Source organism: Dipodomys ordii, unplaced genomic scaffold, assembly GCF_000151885.1.
Source record: "Dipodomys ordii isolate 6190 unplaced genomic scaffold, Dord_2.0 Scaffold10, whole genome shotgun sequence".
Classification (NCBI taxonomy): Eukaryota; Metazoa; Chordata; class Mammalia; order Rodentia; family Heteromyidae; genus Dipodomys; species Dipodomys ordii.
In genome coordinates, this window is record NW_012267226.1 from 23,242,992 (window position 1) to 23,261,924 (window position 18,933).

At 53.3% G+C, this 18,933-nt stretch overlaps 1 protein-coding gene across 2 annotated transcripts in view; it reads left to right on the plus strand.

The window, feature by feature from the left end:
- The window catches only part of Gramd1b (GRAM domain containing 1B), a 114,876-nt gene that overhangs the window by 14,550 nt on the left and 81,393 nt on the right, over window positions 1–18,933 (plus strand). The window contains exon 2 of one of the 2 annotated variants that reach the window (XM_013009656.1): window positions 15,307–15,381. The gene's annotated coding sequence lies outside the window, so the exon portion shown is untranslated. Of the gene's footprint in view, window positions 1–15,303; window positions 15,382–18,933 lie in introns of both variants that reach the window. The other variant, XM_013009657.1, reaches the window with a different exon arrangement.

Consider the following 18,933-nt stretch of genomic DNA (forward strand, 5'->3'; position numbering starts at 1 on the left):
TCACAGTCTCTCCTGCCCGGGCTGGCTTTGAACCGAGATCCTCAGATCTCAGCCTCCTGAGTAGCTAGGATTACAGGCGTGAGCCACCAGCGCCCGGCTGGCTTATTATTTTCAATTTTGTGAACTGGAGGAACACAGGCGGCCAGTGACAGAATTAATGCTGGTATGCAATTATCAGCAAAAGAGAAAGCCTTGTTCTTAATGGCTGCTGGTCTTTAGTCGGCTGTGACAGGGCCTGGGCTGCTCAGTCCCGAGCCTCTGCTGAGCATTGTCTGGCAGGTGTTACCCCTCGTTTCTGATGACTCGGCGGCTCAGGTCTGCTCAGGGTTGGTTAGCCCCTCGACCCGGCTGCTCGCTCCTGCTGGCAGGAGAACAGACTTGGCTCCATCCCTGGCATTCTTCCTATACCTCCTTTGGAGAGCCTTGGGGCACCACACTTGGGCTGGGCAGCGGCCTCAGCCCCAGAGTCCTGCCCTCGTGCCCAACCAGAATGGGCCTGAACTCTCTGGTCCCCGAGTGCTGAACGGCCGGCTGTGCTTCACAGGTCTTCTGGAAGCCTCTAGGCCCTGGCTCTTGCTCACTGAGTCCACCCCTTCTGCCGGCACATCTCGCCTGGCATTTTCACGCTCTCGGGTGGTTAAGACGTGTGCTGCTAGGTGCGGTTCCTGGGTGTTTTTCAGCTCTGGTCAGAGGCTTTCTCCTGCGGCCGTGGACTCCGTGCCGGGCGCCGCCACCTGGCAGCTGCTGTCACTGGGCCGCAGCTGGCTGGCTCTCGGTTTCAGGCGTTGGTGTGATGTGGCTGAGAGCTGCTGGCTTCAGAGCAGAACTGACGGATGCTCCACGAGATGGACATCAAGTCCTGCCCAGCTCCCAGCCTCACCCCCAGGACAGCCCGACAGGGACCCCACTCACCAGTGACGTCGTTCCCGCCGCCCTCTGCTTTCATGCCGATACCAGGGTTCAGCCTGGAGTGGGTTCAAGGGGAAAGGATAAGGGCGTCAAGGGCAGAAGGCGTAGACAGAAACCCGCAGTCCACGCCGCCTGTAATCTGAACTATTCAGGAGGCTGAGATCTGAGGATCGAGGTTTAAAGTCAACCAGGCAGGCAAGCCTGAGAGACTTTTTTTTTTGTCGGTCATGGGATTTGAACTCTGGGCCTGGGCACTGTCCCTCAGCTCAAGGCTAGCACTCTACCACTGGAGCCATAGCACCACTTCCGGCTTTTTTCTTTTTTCTTATGTGGTGCTGAGGAATTGAACCCAGGGCCTCAGGCATGCAAGGCAAGCGCTCTACCACTGAGCCACCGTCCCAGCCTCATCTCTATTTCTATAAATGTATGTATCTGATTATACAGAGGCATGCACACACACACACACACACACACACACACACACACACACACATTCATGCTGATATTGTAGGCAATTAAAATTCTTGGGAAGTAGGCCACATAGGCCAAAGATGACAGCCACAGTTCCAGCATGCCTCTACCCTTTCAACGCTGCAGCTCCTGCGGGGAGCCTTGGCTGGATTTTTGCAAGGACTCATTAAACAGTTGGGCTGCCAGGGGGAAGGGAGACCAAATGCCACCAGCGCTGGTTGCTTGGTTCCTGTCGGCTGGCCCTTGAACCGAGGCTGTCTAGTTCATTTTATTGTTCATCCGTTCCTTTGCCTAAAAGCAAATTTTTATAGAGAAACCATGAGGCCTGCAGTGTGAAACACCGAATAAATGCAAGCCTTTAAAAGATGGCAGATGTCTCTAGGAGGAAGCAGGGGCTGTGATCTTGGGTGATCCTGCTGGCTAGTGTGTCAGGAAGGCTGCCTTCCTTAGGAAGCAGCGTGGGGTGGACGCTTCTGTCGTAGGAAAGCAGATGCAATTTACTCTCCGCTAGGGCCTAGTTTGTTCTGTCTTAGACTAGATGGCTAAAGCTTGTAGACGGGGGTCCCTGCTATGGATAAAGGTTGTGGATAAAGCCTGCCATTGCTTCTCTCCTCCCTTTTCTGATGGATGGAAATCCACCCTTTAGTTTCTCCATCCAAGAAGAAGAAACAAGACTTTTCTTTTGTGTCTCAGAAGCATCCTTGAGATGAACAATTTAAAATTTGGGAGGCCATCTTCATGGTATTATTATTATTATTGCTAGTCCTGGGGCTTGAACTCAGGGCCTGGGCACTGTCCCTTTGCTTCTTTTGCTCAAGGCTAGCGCTCTTCCACTTGAGCCACAGCGCCATTTCTGGCCTTTTTCTGTTTATGTGGTGCTGAGGAATCAAACTCAGGGTTTCAGGCATGCAAGAGCAAGCACTCTACCTACCACTCAGCCACCTTCCCAGTCCTTTGTGGCTTTATTTATTTACTTTTTATAACCTTGTCTCTCCTCACCATGGGGAATCTAGAGCCCCAGGGCACCTCCTCACAGTGTACCACGAGTTCAAGGCCACCTGGCATGGAAATGTGGGTTTATGAAAATAGAACAATGAAGCCTGCTGAAATTTTTTTGAAGTGTAGGGTAGAGTGGAGGGACCGGGTAGGGTTGCTCGGCATACTTTGTGTGTGGTGTGGAAATGGGTGTGGAAATGAACCCTGCTCTACCACTGCTGTATGATAATAAATAATATGAAAAACCTATTTAAAGACCACTTGGGTGAAGCGGTTATGCCAGTGATCCCAAGAGGCTGAGACAGGAGGATTGTGGGTTAGAGGTCAGCAGGGTTACATAGTAAGAATGTATCAAAAACAAAACAAAACAGTGCTGTAGACAGTCTATGAGCTAGAGAAACATTTGTGAGATGAAGATGCTTTTTGCGTGTCCCCTGAAAAATCGGATTCCCTCTTTCATAAGATGGGTACATGCAATTCTTTTGTTCCAACAAATACTTGAACTTAATGTCTAAGTGATACTTTAGGACCACTGCGTCCTGTACTTCTGATAGTTCTGTGACTTGCTCCATCCCCCTCAATAGGAATGATAAATACTGCTCAAATGTGTTACTTTGTGTAAGATTCACACCCACTGGGCTGGGAAGGTGGCTCAGTGGTAGAGCGCTTGCCTTGCATGCCTGAGGCCCTGGGTTCGATTTCTCAGCACCACACAAGCAGAAAGAAAAAAGCCGGAAGTGGCGCTGTGGCTCAAGTGGTAGAGTGCTAGCCTTGAGCTGAAGAGCTGAGGGACAGTGCCCAGGCCCAGAGTTCCGGCCCCACGACCGGACCCCCCAAAAAAACCCCACAAAGATTCATACCCAGTATGTATAATAAATGTTTAAGAAAATAGGAAAGCAAATATGTAATTTTACTTTTCTCCCAGTTGGTAGAAGTATGGAGTGAAAGAGGAAAATGTTTGATTAAACTGTGTGTTCTCACTATGAGCAGATAGACATTCATTAGGATAAAGTGAAACAGATTTTGCTGGAAACTGCTTCTGACTTCCCTTTAGATTTAAAAGTACACCAAGAGGGGCTGGGAAGGTGGCTCAGTGGTAGAGCGCTTGCCTTGTATGCCTGAAGCCCTGGGTTCGATTCCTCAGTACCACATACGCAAAAAGAAAAAAGCCGGAAGTGGCGCTGTGGCTCAAGTGGTAGAGCGCTAGCCTTGAGCTGAAGAGCTGAGGGACAGCGCCCAGGCCCAGAGGTCAGGCCTCGGATGGTATGCATTTACAGGACCTTCGGGATTTGTTCTGCACACATCAGTGCCAGTCATGCAACACAGGCACATTGCCCTCGCCGCCCCTTCTACAGTAAGTGGCGTGGATCTCAGTGCAGGCTCTGCCCTTTAGTCTCGGGTGATAATAACCTGTTTTTTAGTCTTTTTTTGAGACTCAGCTCCCAGTTTTACTTTTGAGATGATCATTTTGGGGTAGGTAGGAGGGGTGCTGCTACTAAGGCTTGATGTCAGGGCCTAGCTTGTTTAGCTTTTTGCACTCAAAGCTAGTGCTCTACCACTTGAACCATGTCTCTGGTTCCAGTTTTTTTGCTGGTTATTAGGGGATTAGAATCTTTCAGATTTGTCTATCCAGGCTGGCTTTGAACCATGACCCTCACATCTCAGCCTCCTGAATGAGCCAGCAATACCTGGCTGAAATGATCACTTTTTATGCTATTGTGTTGATGATCAGTGTCTCATTTCTGCATCCCTCCTGCAGAAGATTTTTGGGACCCTTAAAAGCAGGAATCTTGCTGGGTACCAGAGGCTCACACCTGTAACCCTAGCTACCCAGGAGACTGAGATCTTAGGATCACGATTCAAAGTCAGCTTGAGCAGGAAAGTCCACCAGACTCTGGTCTTCAACTAACCACCAAAAATCAGAATTGGAGCTAGGCCTCAAGTGGTAGCAGGCCAGCCTTGTGTGAAAAAGTTAAACGACAACACCCAGGTCCTGAGTTCAAGCATCAGCACCAAAAATAAATAAAAAGAGTAAGAATCTTGCCTATTTTCTTTGTTTCTGTGTTCCCAGTAGCACAGGACCCTTCTACAGTTAGGATCATTCAAGGGCTAAGGAAAAAGGGAGTCTGAGATACCTTCTACCCCAGGGACGGCAGGGTGCGGCCGGAGGAGCACGCGCCGAACCCCCGGCTTGCGTTTTGCTCTTTGTAGTGCTGTTCATACCTCTGTGACACCTGTTCATACACCTGTCTCTTAAACGTCTTCCGGTCATTGGTGTCCCATTCTGAAAAGGAGAGAATTAGATGAGGCTATTGGTGAGGCTCTCTCCCGCTGGTGAGCATTGACCCATGATTTTATGAATTGAATTATAGACTTATACAATGACAGGCTATGAAGAGATCAGAGTGAAAGGAGAGCAGGCGGGAAGCGAGCCCGGGAAGCGAGTGGGTCTCTGGGCTTGTTTGCTGGCCGCCTTGCTCTGAACCACGTTCGTTCTCTAGCCGTCGTCCGTCCCTCAGCTTTCTAGGTTCATCTACACATTCTTCTCTGCCTACCGATCTGTCTCCCACTTAGCTGCCAGAACAAATTTCTAGGAAAGTTTTTTTGTTTTTTAAGTTCAGCTTCATTGCACCTAAAGCCTGACTTACATAGAAAGACCCCCATCTCAAGGAAAGAACTTCAGGAGAAGAGGATAGAATTTTCATAAAAAGGGAAAGGATTATTAAGTAAGTACCGGCTTTTAAGTGAGATGGAAGGTGGAAAATGTGGATGGTCAGTACCTGACCACATCCATTTCCCCAGCTCTGGGATAGGAACTTTTGTTTACACCTGAATGTCTTAGGCCTGTCGTCCTAGGTTGTGATTCTGAAGGGCAGAGCTGTGTCTTGCTACCTGGGGTCTGCAGGCTCTTGAAGCTCACTTCTCTTTCCCCTGCCCCAGGGCCCCCATGCAAATTTGAATTGAATGCACGGCCCTACAACTGTAGTGGCTCTGTGGAAAGTGAATGAATGCAAAGTAACCACCAGTGCTTTAACAGCAGCTAAGCGCAAGGGTGCACGCCTGTACTGCCAGCACTCAGGAGGCTGTGATTGGAGGACTGAGAGCCTGAGGCTAACCTGGGGTACATAGACACCCTTTAAAACAAATACGAAACAAAACAGTGAACAAATGAAACATCTAAAACCCCTCACACCAAACCAATCAAAAGCAGAAGTTTCCCAAAGGGCGTAGCAGGGAAGATACCGCATTCAATGCCTCAGGCATAGTCCATCTGGTCTTTTCTTCCCAGCTCCCCGAGTCCCCCAGTTAGTAGATGACCAGAAGTCTTGGTTAGAACTCTGTGTGTGTGTGTGTGTGTGTGTGTGTGTGTGTGTGTGTGTGTGTGTGTGTAATTTCTTCCAACTGGAAAAAGCCAGGATCACAGTTTCCCTATAAACCAGTGTTTCCTGGGGCTAAAAGGTAAATGACTTTGGGGTGGGGGTGGGGCATGGGAGCAGGAAGCTGAGAGGGTTCTGCTGGGGAATAGCACAGTTCAAAGGCCTTGAGCTTCCTGGTGACTGGTGCATTGGTCTGGGATGGGTTTTCCATGGGGCTCTCTCCCCTGTCTTTTGTTTTAGTCCTAAGAATCCATCCTCTCCGGATGCTTTTGCATGTCCCCCACCCTTGGGTGCCTTTCTCCTTGAGCTCAACCTCCTCAGTTACAAGTTCCCCACTTTGTACCTTTTCAAGATTCATTTATTTTACCCCCTCCCCCCTTGTGCCAGACCTGGGGCTTGAAATCATGGCCTTTGTGGTCAAGGCTGGGGCTCTACCACTCAAGCTATAGCTTCACTTCTGGCTTTTTTTTGGCCTGGGTAAGAGTCTCTCTCTGCCCAGGCTAGCTTCAAACCAGGATCCTCAGATCTCAGCCTCCCGAGTAGCTAGGATGACAGGCGTGAGCCACCGTCATCTGGCTTATTATTTTCTTTCTTTTTTTTTTTTTTTTGTCGGTCGTGGGGCTTGAACTCTGGGCCTGGGCGCTCTACCACTTGAGCTACAGCGCCACTTCCAGTTTTCTGGTGGTTTATTGGAGATAGGAGTCTCACAGTCTCTCCTGCCCGGGCTGGCTTTGAACCGAGATCCTCAGATCTCAGCCTCCTGAGTAGCTAGGATTACAGGCGTGAGCCACCAGCGCCCGGCTGGCTTATTATTTTCAATTTTGTGAACTGGAGGAACACAGGCGGCCAGTGACAGAATTAATGCTGGTATGCAATTATCAGCAAAAGAGAAAGCCTTGTTCTTAATGGCTGCTGGTCTTTAGTCGGCTGTGACAGGGCCTGGGCTGCTCAGTCCCGAGCCTCTGCTGAGCATTGTCTGGCAGGTGTTACCCCTCGTTTCTGATGACTCGGCGGCTCAGGTCTGCTCAGGGTTGGTTAGCCCCTCGACCCGGCTGCTCGCTCCTGCTGGCAGGAGAACAGACTTGGCTCCATCCCTGGCATTCTTCCTATACCTCCTTTGGAGAGCCTTGGGGCACCACACTTGGGCTGGGCAGCGGCCTCAGCCCCAGAGTCCTGCCCTCGTGCCCAACCAGAATGGGCCTGAACTCTCTGGTCCCCGAGTGCTGAACGGCCGGCTGTGCTTCACAGGTCTTCTGGAAGCCTCTAGGCCCTGGCTCTTGCTCACTGAGTCCACCCCTTCTGCCGGCACATCTCGCCTGGCATTTTCACGCTCTCGGGTGGTTAAGACGTGTGCTGCTAGGTGCGGTTCCTGGGTGTTTTTCAGCTCTGGTCAGAGGCTTTCTCCTGCGGCCGTGGACTCCGTGCCGGGCGCCGCCACCTGGCAGCTGCTGTCACTGGGCCGCAGCTGGCTGGCTCTCGGTTTCAGGCGTTGGTGTGATGTGGCTGAGAGCTGCTGGCTTCAGAGCAGAACTGACGGATGCTCCACGAGATGGACATCAAGTCCTGCCCAGCTCCCAGCCTCACCCCCAGGACAGCCCGACAGGGACCCCACTCACCAGTGACGTCGTTCCCGCCGCCCTCTGCTTTCATGCCGATACCAGGGTTCAGCCTGGAGTGGGTTCAAGGGGAAAGGATAAGGGCGTCAAGGGCAGAAGGCGTAGACAGAAACCCGCAGTCCACGCCGCCTGTAATCTGAACTATTCAGGAGGCTGAGATCTGAGGATCGAGGTTTAAAGTCAACCAGGCAGGCAAGCCTGAGAGACTTTTTTTTTTGTCGGTCATGGGATTTGAACTCTGGGCCTGGGCACTGTCCCTCAGCTCAAGGCTAGCACTCTACCACTGGAGCCATAGCACCACTTCCGGCTTTTTTCTTTTTTCTTATGTGGTGCTGAGGAATTGAACCCAGGGCCTCAGGCATGCAAGGCAAGCGCTCTACCACTGAGCCACCTTCCCAGCCCCTCCTGAGAGATTCTTATCCTCAGTTAGTCACCAAAAGAAACTGAGAAGTAGAGCTGGCAAAGTGCCAGCCTTGAGTGCAAACATGAAGGAAGGGACGGCATCCGGGCCCTGAGTTCAAGCCCCAGGACCTGCTTACAGGAAAAAGAATCTTTGCGTCACCATGTGCTAATTGTACCTGAGAATGGATTCCTTCTTCACCTCCCTTTCCAGTATCTGCTTCTTACCTCTCCGGTGAGGCTGGGCAGACAGGATGGAGTGTGGACCTGGAGCCCCTAACAGTCTCTGGAGCAGTGTTCAAGGTGGAGGGCTGGAGTCAGGAGCAGATCGGGTGGCTAAGCACCCACTGTGTTCAGTAGATGGGGGAGGAGGTCTTCCCCAGCGTACCCCAAGGGGCCTCTCTGAGGACAATGGCCCTTGTCACCGGGGAAAACAGTGACAAGTTTGGGTCTGTCATTAGTTTCTGCAGGGCAGAGGGGGCCGAGCTGTGGGTCAGGCTGGGGGGGTGGGAGTTACAGATTTAATCTCCGGGTGTGCAGAGGGGAGAGCAGCCCTGCTCTGTGTGCAGGGCCCCCGGGCAGGGTGGCAGAGCTGGTTATGTAAGAAAGGGTTGAAGCTGGGAATCAAAGGACAAGGGTTGAGGAATGAATTTGCCTGCTGGATTAAGGAGTTCTGGTGGCTTCCTGCACACGGCGGGGGGAGGGTGGGGGCTGAGTGTCCCCTGGTTGGCTGGTCACCAGACTTGGTGACCCGTGGCAGTGCGGGACGTGGCAGCGGCGGGCACAGAGCTGCACTGGAAGGGAGGGGAGGCCCTGTTAGAAGCTGGGTGCTATCACCGCCAGCGCCGAGCGGCGACTTTAGAGACGGACCTGGGGATCTGCACCTGAAGCTGGCCTCTGATCCAAACCAGTCCCCAGTCTGGTTGTCCAGCATTTATTGATACAGTTCAGTAAAGTAGGACTTTAGTCATTTGCAAGCCTAAGATGTTGCTTAAACATGAGGCACATAAAAACAAATAACAAAACAAAACAAAAAACAGCTCCATCAGTCAGAATCTAGGCTTGGCAAGTCAATAGGAACTTATTTTTTTTTCCTATTCATTTGACTGGTACTGGGGCTTGAACTCAGGGCCTCTTGCTCTTGATTAGTGTTTTCATTCAAGGTTGATGCTTTACCACTTGAGTCACAGCTCTACTTCCGGCTTTTTGCTGGTTCACTGGAGATAAGAGTCGCCTGGGTTTATCTGCCTGGTCTAGCTTCAAGCCATGATCCTCACATCTCAGCCTCCTGAGCATCTGGGATAAGCCACCAGTGCCAGGCTCTCCGACCTTTTTCACTGGCATCAATTACTTGGACAGAGGATGTAGAAGCAATCAGCCTTGATCAGCCTCACGCCCTCCCTCCCCCTCCCCCATCTGCCAAACCTCACGCTGCCCCCCAATGCTAACCAACTTCTTTGGTCCAGTTTCGCATGTGTATAAAATACTCTACACTTACATTTAAACAGTTTTCAGGGTTCAGGTAATTGTTTTGGAGGGGGTGTGGGATGGCTGGAAGTGGAGATCCTCCTGTCTCTGTCTCCAGAGTGCTGGGATTACAGGCTGCGCCACTATGCCTGGCCCTGTGTGACTTGTATTACAACCAGTCTTTGGGCAGGGACATGGACATAAATGGATGGAGGTAGAAAGTCGGGAATGGCGGAGGGGAACGTGTTGGACCGATTTCTGAATCTCCTGGTTTAGGCGACTAATCCGACGGATGGTGATGTGGGTGAGGGGCTCGGGCAGGCAGCTATGAGTTGTCTGGGGGAGGAATGAAGGTGGGGGTCGGGGAGCTGTGATCATGCTAGTGCAGGAGGCAGCAGGATTTTGTTGCTGTCTAGTAAACAGTCGGATTACAGGGGCCTGGGGTCCGCTGAAGCCGTCGGAGCCGGAGATCCAGCTCCGGGGTGAGCAGGTGGGGTTGGGTGAAGGCATGGGTGGGTGTGGGCTGGCTGGAGGCGAGCATGGTGGGGGGAGAGGAGAGGGCTGGACAGACGCCAGGAGAGGGTCAAGCGACCACCAGTCTGTGTATCAATTACCAAGCCCGTGGTTTTGTAGGTGCTGATGACATTTCCAGAAGCCTGGCAATGAGTACTCGGGTGTTTGGTCTGTAACAGGACAACATAAAATGATAAGTTGTTTTTGGGTTTTTTTTGGTCGGTTTTTGGCTTGAATTCTGTAAACCCCGCATGACAAGGCATACTCTTGGGTACCGACCTGGAGTTCTGCATGACGCGTGCACTGGACACACACACAGCCACGTGCGAGTTCACTCAGTCGCCTAGTATGGAGTCAGTGGTGTCTCCCCCCCCCCCGCCCCCAGCCTGGTGGCTGGAGAGGAGCCGGAGGGATTGGAGGTGTGTGGGTCGTGACTCGTCCCTGTTCAGAGGGGAGCTGTGGAGACGGAAGCACACCTTACAGGAAGGCAGCAGGGCCCCAAATACAGCAGCTTGTCCAAAATACACTTTGGGGGCTTGTGTGTGTGCAGTGGCTTTTGTTTGCTTTGGGTTGAAGAACTTTCTGTGGCTTTCTCTCCCCCCATGGAGTGCTGTGGAGTGGCGAGTAAGGGTTCTCTGTGGACAGGGAGGAGCAGGTTGCTGGGATGGGCAGAAGGGGGACGGCCTGCTGCAGCCTTTGACACCTCGCTGTCCCAAATCTTGAGTCCTCACAGATTTCAAACCTGGGAGCAATCAGGCTACACCCATGGCCTCCTGAGTGCAGGTTTACTTCTAAGGGACCTGGTTGATTTGTATTTACTCTCTAAGAGTGGCTGAGATTTCACTGTGAAGCCAAGCAGCGATTGAGGCCCAAGAGGCTTCTGGGGTGTGGGAAGTGCTGCGTAGCTAAGAGGAAGTGGAACGGCGTGGAGCTGATACAGGTCCTCCCTTCCCCTTTTCTCAGAACCCATGTCAGGAATGGAACTGGGTAAGTCTAATTCTTCTAATTGTGTGGGCCGAGAGCCCTAGAGCTTTTGTTGTGTGTGAGGACCCTTTATTTTTAATCTTTCCTTTTACAAAGCACTGGAAAGAACATTTAATTTTCCACCTCCAGTCAGAGCTCTGCTATACCTGTGCTCAGACAAGCCAAGGATTGCCACGAACATCTCTTAACGCATGAGCAATCCTAAAGAAGGGTAAATTCACAAGTCTCAGCCCCGGATCTCAAGTCCCCTCACCGTCTCCCGGGCGCTTGTGTTTGGCCAGCCTGTGTGCCCGCCTGGAGGTGCTTCCGTGCACAACGTGACGCTCCTTGCTTTGCACAGCCGAGGGTCTACGGGGTCTTAGCCCAGGACGGGCGCCGCAGGGCTGGCATTGGTTAGGGACACACTGGTGGTTTTGTTGAAGTAGCTTCTGTATGTCAAGAGCTACTTTGGTGTCCCCAAAGTCTAGACCAATGCGTGAAGCACAGTCAGTAGAAACATGAACTAGTGAAAGACACCCCAGAGGTCACACTGCCCCTTCCACACCCCAGAGGAATTCACAGGACACTTTCAACACCTTCAGAAAATGGTGACCAAAAGGAGAGCTCTGTCTGCTGGCGTGAGGGCACACTCAGCCCAGAAGTCCTTCTGGACTGACCAGACACTCTGGGACATGGAGGTCGTTATAAATATAGCATGGAAGGACACACAGAGATTTGCCTATTCGTTTATCAGAAATATTCTGTACAGGTAATACGTGGTAGCAAGAAGGGTAAGCACCGAGGATTGGAAGAAATAATGAAGGATCTTTGCACTCCTTCTTTCTAGTGTGGCAGAAGACATGGTAAGCCATTAAGTATTAGTGAATGAGTCGCTGTGGGACCCTACGACACAGGAGCATTGCCTTCGCACAGGCCAGCTCGGCGGCAGCAGGAATTCAGAGTACGTGGCGGGCATCAAGGGAGAGTTCTCCGGGTTTTGCTTTTGGAGGATCCAGAAGGGCCACAAGATCGAGTGTCTGCTTAATGCCAGATAACTTAGGTGTCTGTGGCTATTTAATTCTTCTAAGACATCAATAGTGTAGACATTAGACTGCTGGGTAGCGGATGGACTAGGGCTGTCTAGGCTGTCTGAGATTTGAGTGTGAGTGGTCTAAGGCGAGAGTCATGAGGTTCGATTCTTAGCTGAGCTAGCTACATTGCTTCTGTGATGGGAGCTAGGGACGAAGAAGGGGCCGGGGAAAGCCAGATGGATTCAGAGAAAGAGGGGTTCAAGGCAGAGTCGGGCAGCAGGCTGGGGTGCGCTGAGTCCCGTCAGGTGTGGGTAGGAGACAGTGTCTGTACTGAGGTGAGGAGTGTGAACTTGGCCTCAAATGATGGGAAGTTGACAAGGGCTTTTCTTCCTCTTTCTTTCTTTCCTCTTTTCTTTCTTCCCAGTTGGAGGGCCTGAACTCTGGGCCTGGGTGCTCTTCAGCTCAAGGCTGGTGCTCTACCACTTGAGCCACAGTGCCACTTTCAGCTTTTTCTGATTATGTGGTACTGAGGAATCGAACCCAGGGCCTCATGCATGCAAGGCAAGCACTCTACCACTGAGCCACTTTCCCATCCCAGGGTTTTTCTTGAATGTGGAGGGTGCTGGGGGGTGAAACCCAGAGCCTCATGCAGGCGGACAAGTGATCTCCCTTGAGTTGTACCCCGGGCTCTTATCTACAGAGAACCACAAAAATACAGTAGTGGTGTTGTGGCTAATGTGGTAGAGCACCAGCCAGCCTTTTTTTAAAATTATTTATTTTTATTGTGAAAATACTGTACAGAGGAGTTACAATTACATGGGCAAGATAATGCGTACATTTCTTATCAAGCATTGTAGCCTCCTCCTTTGTTTCCCCTTCTCATCTCTTCCCATCCTCCCCCCGCCACCAACCAGCCTTTTAAAAATTAAGCTAAGTTTTTTGTTTTTGTGCCAGTACTAAGTCTTGAACTCAAGGCCTAGGTGCCATCCCTTAGCTCATGGACTGTCCTATCCAGGCTGGCTTCAAACCATGATCCTCAGGTCTCAGCCTCCTGAGTAGCTAGGAGTTCAGACGTGATCCTCCTGTGCTTTTGAATACTAAACCCCAGCTCGCCCCCATGGCTGACTGGACCCTCCCCAAATCTCTAGCCCCCGTCCAGATTCAGCAGGCTATTATTGTGTTGCCCATTCTACATAGGACATGCTTGCTTATCGAGTGCTGGGTGAGTTGTGGTGCCTCTGCCTATAATTCCAGCAACTAGGGGAGTGAGCCCAGAGGGAATCAAGTGTTCAAAGGCGAGCCTGGGCAACTTGGTGAAATCCTGCCTTAAAGTACAATAAAAAGGACTGGGAATGCTGCTCCGTGGTAGGGTGCTTGCCTAGTACATGTGAAGCCCTGGGTTCAATCACTGCTAGTGCAAAACATTTAGTGAAAGAAAAAGAGAAAGAAATGTTTCTGGATTCTGTTCCCCTGGCAGTCCAGCTGTGCCTTGCAAGAGGGAACAAGGACACCTCCCGGTGGCTTGTGGGTTTGGCCCATCCTGGTGCACGTGTCCCTCTAGTGGGGAGGGACAGAGGCATCATGAGAATTTGCCCAGCTTTGCCAAGCTTCCTGGTCACAGCCTGGTGAATTCCTGCCTGTGAGGCTCAGGGCAGGGCTTCGCTGAGATTTCCCCGGCCCTTCCCGGGCTGCTCTGACCTGCACTGCCATGCTGCTGCTGCTGCTGCTGCAGAAAACCAGGGTTTCGAGCCAGAAAGGGAGCTCTGGCTCAAGTGGTAGAGTGCCAGCTTTGAGCAAAGAGCTAAGGGACAGTGCCCAGGCTCTGAGTTCAAGCCCCAGTGCTGGCACAAAAACAAAACCCAGCATTCCATGGGGCTGGAATCCCTTGGGAGTAGTCAGGAATTATAAGAGGTTTAGTGCTCCAGACTTGATTTCTACAGCAACTGAGGCCAGTTCACAGTAGGGAGATCACACCGAGCCGGTGTCTCCACAAGCTGTCTTGGGGGAACGGTGAACAGATGCTTTCTACATCTCCTCTCACAGCACAAGCCGTCTTCCAGTCATCTGTGCCTAGATGAAGTCTTTCCAAATCCTTGTTTAGGGTTTCTTTTTCAAGCCAACAGACATTTTTATCTGCCAGTGCCATCTGCTGGACTTGCTCCAAATTCTTTTCAGCGCGCGCGCGTGTGTGTGTGTGTGTGTGTGTGTGTCTGTGTGTGTCTCTCTGTGTGTGTGTGTGTGTGTGTGTGTGTGTCTGTGTCTGTGTGTGTGTGTGTTGGTTCTCAGAGCCTCAGGGCTGGCACTCTACCACTTGAGTCATACCTCCACTTCTGGCTTTTTGCTGGTTAATTGGAGAAAAGATGAGAAGAATCTCGCTGGCTTTTCTACCAGGGCTGACTTTGAACCACAATTCTCAGCTCTCGGCCTCCTGAGTAGCTAAGACTACAGGCCTGTCCCCGCGGCGCCGATCTTTTCCACTTCCTTCCACGACGCCGCGGTTCTGTGGCTGTGGGGAGGCCGGGGGCCCCTGCTGTGGGGTCACCTTCAGCTACTCCACCCCGACCTCCGCTCAGCACCCTGCCCGCACCTTGTCTAGGGTGTCTGCATCCCTGGGCCCCTGTCTCTGTGCAGGAGGGATCTCCTGTGGTCAGCCTTCCCTCCCACCCCCTAGCAGCATACCTGGGGCATAGAAAGCAAGTGGTGGAGCAGAGCTATAATGACTTTTGTTCTATCTGCCTCTCCCAAATCCATCCAGTGTGTACCTGTGCATGTATGAACATATATATATATATATATATATATATATATATATATATATATATCTCATGCTGTGTATAACATATCACATGTCATATGTAACAGGCTTCTTTATATACACATATATGTAATACATATGTAATGGGTCATGTTTGTACCACCTTGCCTGGTTGGTTCCAGTTCTTGATGCTCAGGATTGGTTTTAGTTATGATGCTGGTTTAGGAGACAACAGTGCCATCTGGTGGCCTAACTGGCTAACACCAGCTCAGAATGACTGCTGGGCAGTTCTAGTGTATTACAGTGCTGTATGTTTGGGTTGCCTGGCAGGCCCTGGCCCAGGGAGAGAATCACACTGGCCGTTCGGGTTGGTGGAGCCCTTTTGTAAGACCCCCTTAGAGAGCTGTCTCTTGCTGGGTGGAAAAGAATGAAGGACTCTACCTTGCTATTCCCATCTCGGCCTCCAGAGGCAAAGAAGACCAGGTGCTCCTGTGCCGTGGTGTTTGGCAATCCCAGACCCCCATGCCCCGCCCAGCTCCCCCCGCCCAGTCACGCTGGTTCCTTGGGGTCTAGGTGGGTTGGGGAAGGAGGGTCGTGTCTCTGGGACACAGACAGGCGGCGGCGGGACCTTCCTTGTCCAGTCCTCCAGATTTGTGCCCTTTCTCCTACCCCGTGCATGCTCACGTGACACTTCCACGGGGACACGTGCAGATGTAGTTTTGTAACTGCATTTCCTCACCTGAAGGACCTCCTGCGGGTTGGGAAGGAAGCTGAGAGCTAACGGCTCACATCCTGTCTGTCCCCAGCAGCCAGCAGAGCAGCCAGCAGAGCAGCCACGACGATGATTCCAGCAGGTTCCTGAGTCCTCGAGGCCGGGAGGAAAGGTGAGAGCAGAGGAGGGCGGGGTGGGGGGAAGGGGCCTTGGTGGGGTGTGGGCCGGGGTGAGATGGTGCTCCTCCTGTGGGAGAACTTTGGGAGACCTCTGTGTTTGGATAAAACCAAGGGCAGAACACGGTGGCTCACGCCTGTAAATCTGGCTACTCTGGAGGCTGAGACCTGAGGATCATGATTTGAGGCCAGGCGGCAGATCCCAGCCCCTGGAGTAGCTAGGATTACTGATGTGAGCAGGGAGCTTCTAAGCTCCTTAGGACTTGTTCTTCCCAGGAAGTCTGTGGACAGTAGGAAACTGGAGACCAGCAATGCGAGCGTGAGCCTGGGCGGGCAAGGCTGGCCCTGCGTCCTGCCCCTGGGTCCACGCATGAGGGAACGTGGGCCTTCAGGAAGGTCTAGAGGGGCTGGCTGACGCCCTCTTAAATTCAGTTAATTGGTTAATTCATTCATTTATTTAGACATACTGGGGATCAAACTCAGGGCTGTACACCTTCTAGGCATGGGCTTCACTAAATCCACAACCTTAATTGCACTTTTTTTAAGTGATACTGAGGTTTGAACTCAGGACCTTGCACTTGCTAGGTTGGTATCCTACCACCTGAGCCATGCCTCCAATCTGGCTTTGTGCTGGTTAATTGGAAATGGAGCCTAGTGCGCTTTTCTGCTCAGGTTGGCTTGGAATTGCACTCCTCTATCTCAGCCTTGCTGTAGCTGGGATTATAGGATGAGCTACCAACACTACAACACAGCTCCTCACTATAGTTTTCACAGCAACTTACTTCATTTTACTTCCCGTGAGTGCCCCTGTTTGTGGCGCATCACGTCTTGTAAGCCATGAAGAGGGGAAGGTGTCAGGCGGGGCAGGGGCTCAGGAGGTGCGCGGCCTGACCGTGAGGTCTGCTGGTGGGTGCAGTGAGTTCTTTGGCAGCAATCAGCACACGATTGATTTCTGCCTGTCCACTGGCCAGGGAGAGCTGGAAGGCAGGTGAAGCTCAGCACCGAGTGAGCGGCTGTTTGGAGGTGCCGGGGCTTTGGAGCTGAGGTCCCAGAGCCCGGGAGCTGAGGCCCAGCACGCACAGGCCTGTGACTTCCAGCTCCGTCCTGCCACTCTGATTGTGTGTGTGTGCATGTGCGTGCATGTGTGTGCGCGCGTGTGCGTGCATGCACGTGCCCACATGCGCCCGTGTGCGTGCCCGCTGGTTCTCCAGGGTCTTGTACTCTCCCTTAGCTTTTTATACTCAAGGCTGGTGCTCTACCACTTGAGCCATACCTCCACTTCCAAGAGTCATTTTCTTGTAGTTCTTTCCTCTGTTTAAGGCAGAATTTTGCTCTGTAGCCCCGGCTGGGCTCAGAACTTGGGATCTTCCTACCTCAGCCCCTCCAGAGTGCGGCATTACAGGCTGTACCACATGCCTGGCTAGGCGGGCTATCTCCAGTTCTGCTTGTTCTATTTCTGAAATGTCCCCACGTGCACATTTCTGGAGCACTCTAACTCCTTCCTGGCTGGCCGCTGAATTCCCCACGGTCCCTTCCCTGGTCGCTCAGGTGATGCTTCACCACGAGGAGGGGAGGATCTGGGGACGGGCCCTGGGCGCCCCCCCCTCCGCGCCAGCCGCTGACATGGCACCCACGCCTGCCCAGCACCCTCCGCCGGTGTGGGGACGGGAGTGGGAAGGAGGAGCTCTCCAGGTGCCCCGTGCTGTGGGAGGGGAGGGGAGGCTCTGCGTGGACCCGAGGCAGCGGGGGTCTGGTTAGCAGCAGACTGCGGTTCCCGGCCCGGGCCCTCCACCTGCCCAGGTTTCCTCTGGGGCAGCGGAGCAGGGCAGTTCCGTGTCAGGAGCCGGTCCTCGCCAGCAGCCGGGGCATCTGCAGGGGCCCAGCGAGCCACGAGGCTCCCCGTGAGCCCCGGCCGGCCGTGTGCCCCCCCCCAGCCCAGCATGGTGCAGAATCTGCGCGTGGAGACCGCGTCCTGCAGCGCAGCCGTCAGGCAGGCTTGCCTCGGCCGCGTGTCCTCCCTGAGGAAGAAGCTGGCCTTACTCCGAGCCAAGTAGGTGGCGGGGAGCCTAGGAGGCGAGGGGCAGGAGCAGGGGGCCTCCTCACGAAGGCTGGAGCGCCCCGGGGTCTGGCTGTCCTGATCGGAAGCCGGGCAAGCGCCTCATGAAGGGGCCGGGCCGGGCCGGGCCGGGAGAGTCTGAAGGGCCAGGCCGGGCTGGGCCGGGCCGGGGCTCAGAGGCCGCATTCTTAGCTTCTCTCATGGCGAATTACTTCAGTTGGTTAAGAACTTGGAGGAAGGACCAATAATGCTACCTGGGGTGGAATTCTAGGGCAGGCGGGAGTGTCTTCAGTAGTTTATTTTGATGGGCGCTGTCCCTGAGCTTTTTTGCTCAAGGCTGGCAGTCTATCACTTGAGCCACACCTTCACTTCTATTTTTATGATTATTTCTATTTTTATGTTTTGCTGGCTAATTGGCATCTCATGAACCTTCCTGCCTAGGCTGGCTTTGAACCATGGTCCTTAGGTCTTGGCCACTGAGTAGCTGGGATTACAGGCATGTGCCACTGGTACCCGGCTTTACTTGGTTTGTGTGCTTATTTGTTTTGTTCAAAATCATCTTACTGCTATGAATCTACCTCCTTCCCGAAACATGGAGATAATTATACCTATGTGGTAAAGATTGTGAGGATCGAAACAGGAGAAAATAGGGTAGCCCTGGGACTGAGCTGGCACACAGCGGGTGCCCACCGAGTCCTAGCTTTGGTTGTCAGCAGCTGGCGGGAGCCCGGGCTAAGCTGGGAGGCGGCTGGACGGCGTGTCTGGCGGGAAGAGGGGGTTGAGAGCTGTGGCGCCTGCTCCTCCGCTGAGTGGCAGCTACCTTGGGTGAAGAGATGGAGGTGTGTGTCAGCTTCCTGACCCAGCAGCCCGGCCCGACTCGCGGCCGTGGTCCTGACCCAGCAGCCCGGCCCGACTCCCAGCCGTGGTCCTGACCTGCAGCAGCCCGGCCACACTGCCCAGCCCGTGGCGGCAGGCACGCTCCTGCCAGCCGGGTCCGTGGAGGCTGCTCCCGTCCAGTGCCGGTGGTCACAAGCTTCGCCAACAACGGCCCCGTGGGATCCACCTCCACCTCCACGGGGCTTCTCCTCCCCAGACCTCCGCGGGGCTTCTCCCCTCACCCCATTTCCACCTCAGCCCTGAGCTCGCGCTGAGGCATCGGCTGGCTCCCCGGCCCGCCCTGGAACTCGCGGAGGGCAGGAGTCGGTGGGTTGAGTGCACGCTCGCTTCTGAGCACTCAGCAAGAGCCAGGCTCCGGCCAGCGCATGGTCGGGGCGCCTGCCCGGCCCACACCGCCTCCCCGCCAGCCCCCGCGGCCCCAGGGCGGCCCAGGCCTGGCTGCTGTCAGCCGACTGGCTGCAGGTGTAGCGCCACCTGCTTGCGTTTCTCCTACTTCAGCATTTCTCCTCTGCCAGAGAGGGGCTGTTAATTATAGCTCAGCAAAGTCTCTCCTCCCCCCCTTTCCTCTCCTCCCCTCCCCTCCCCTCCCTTCCCC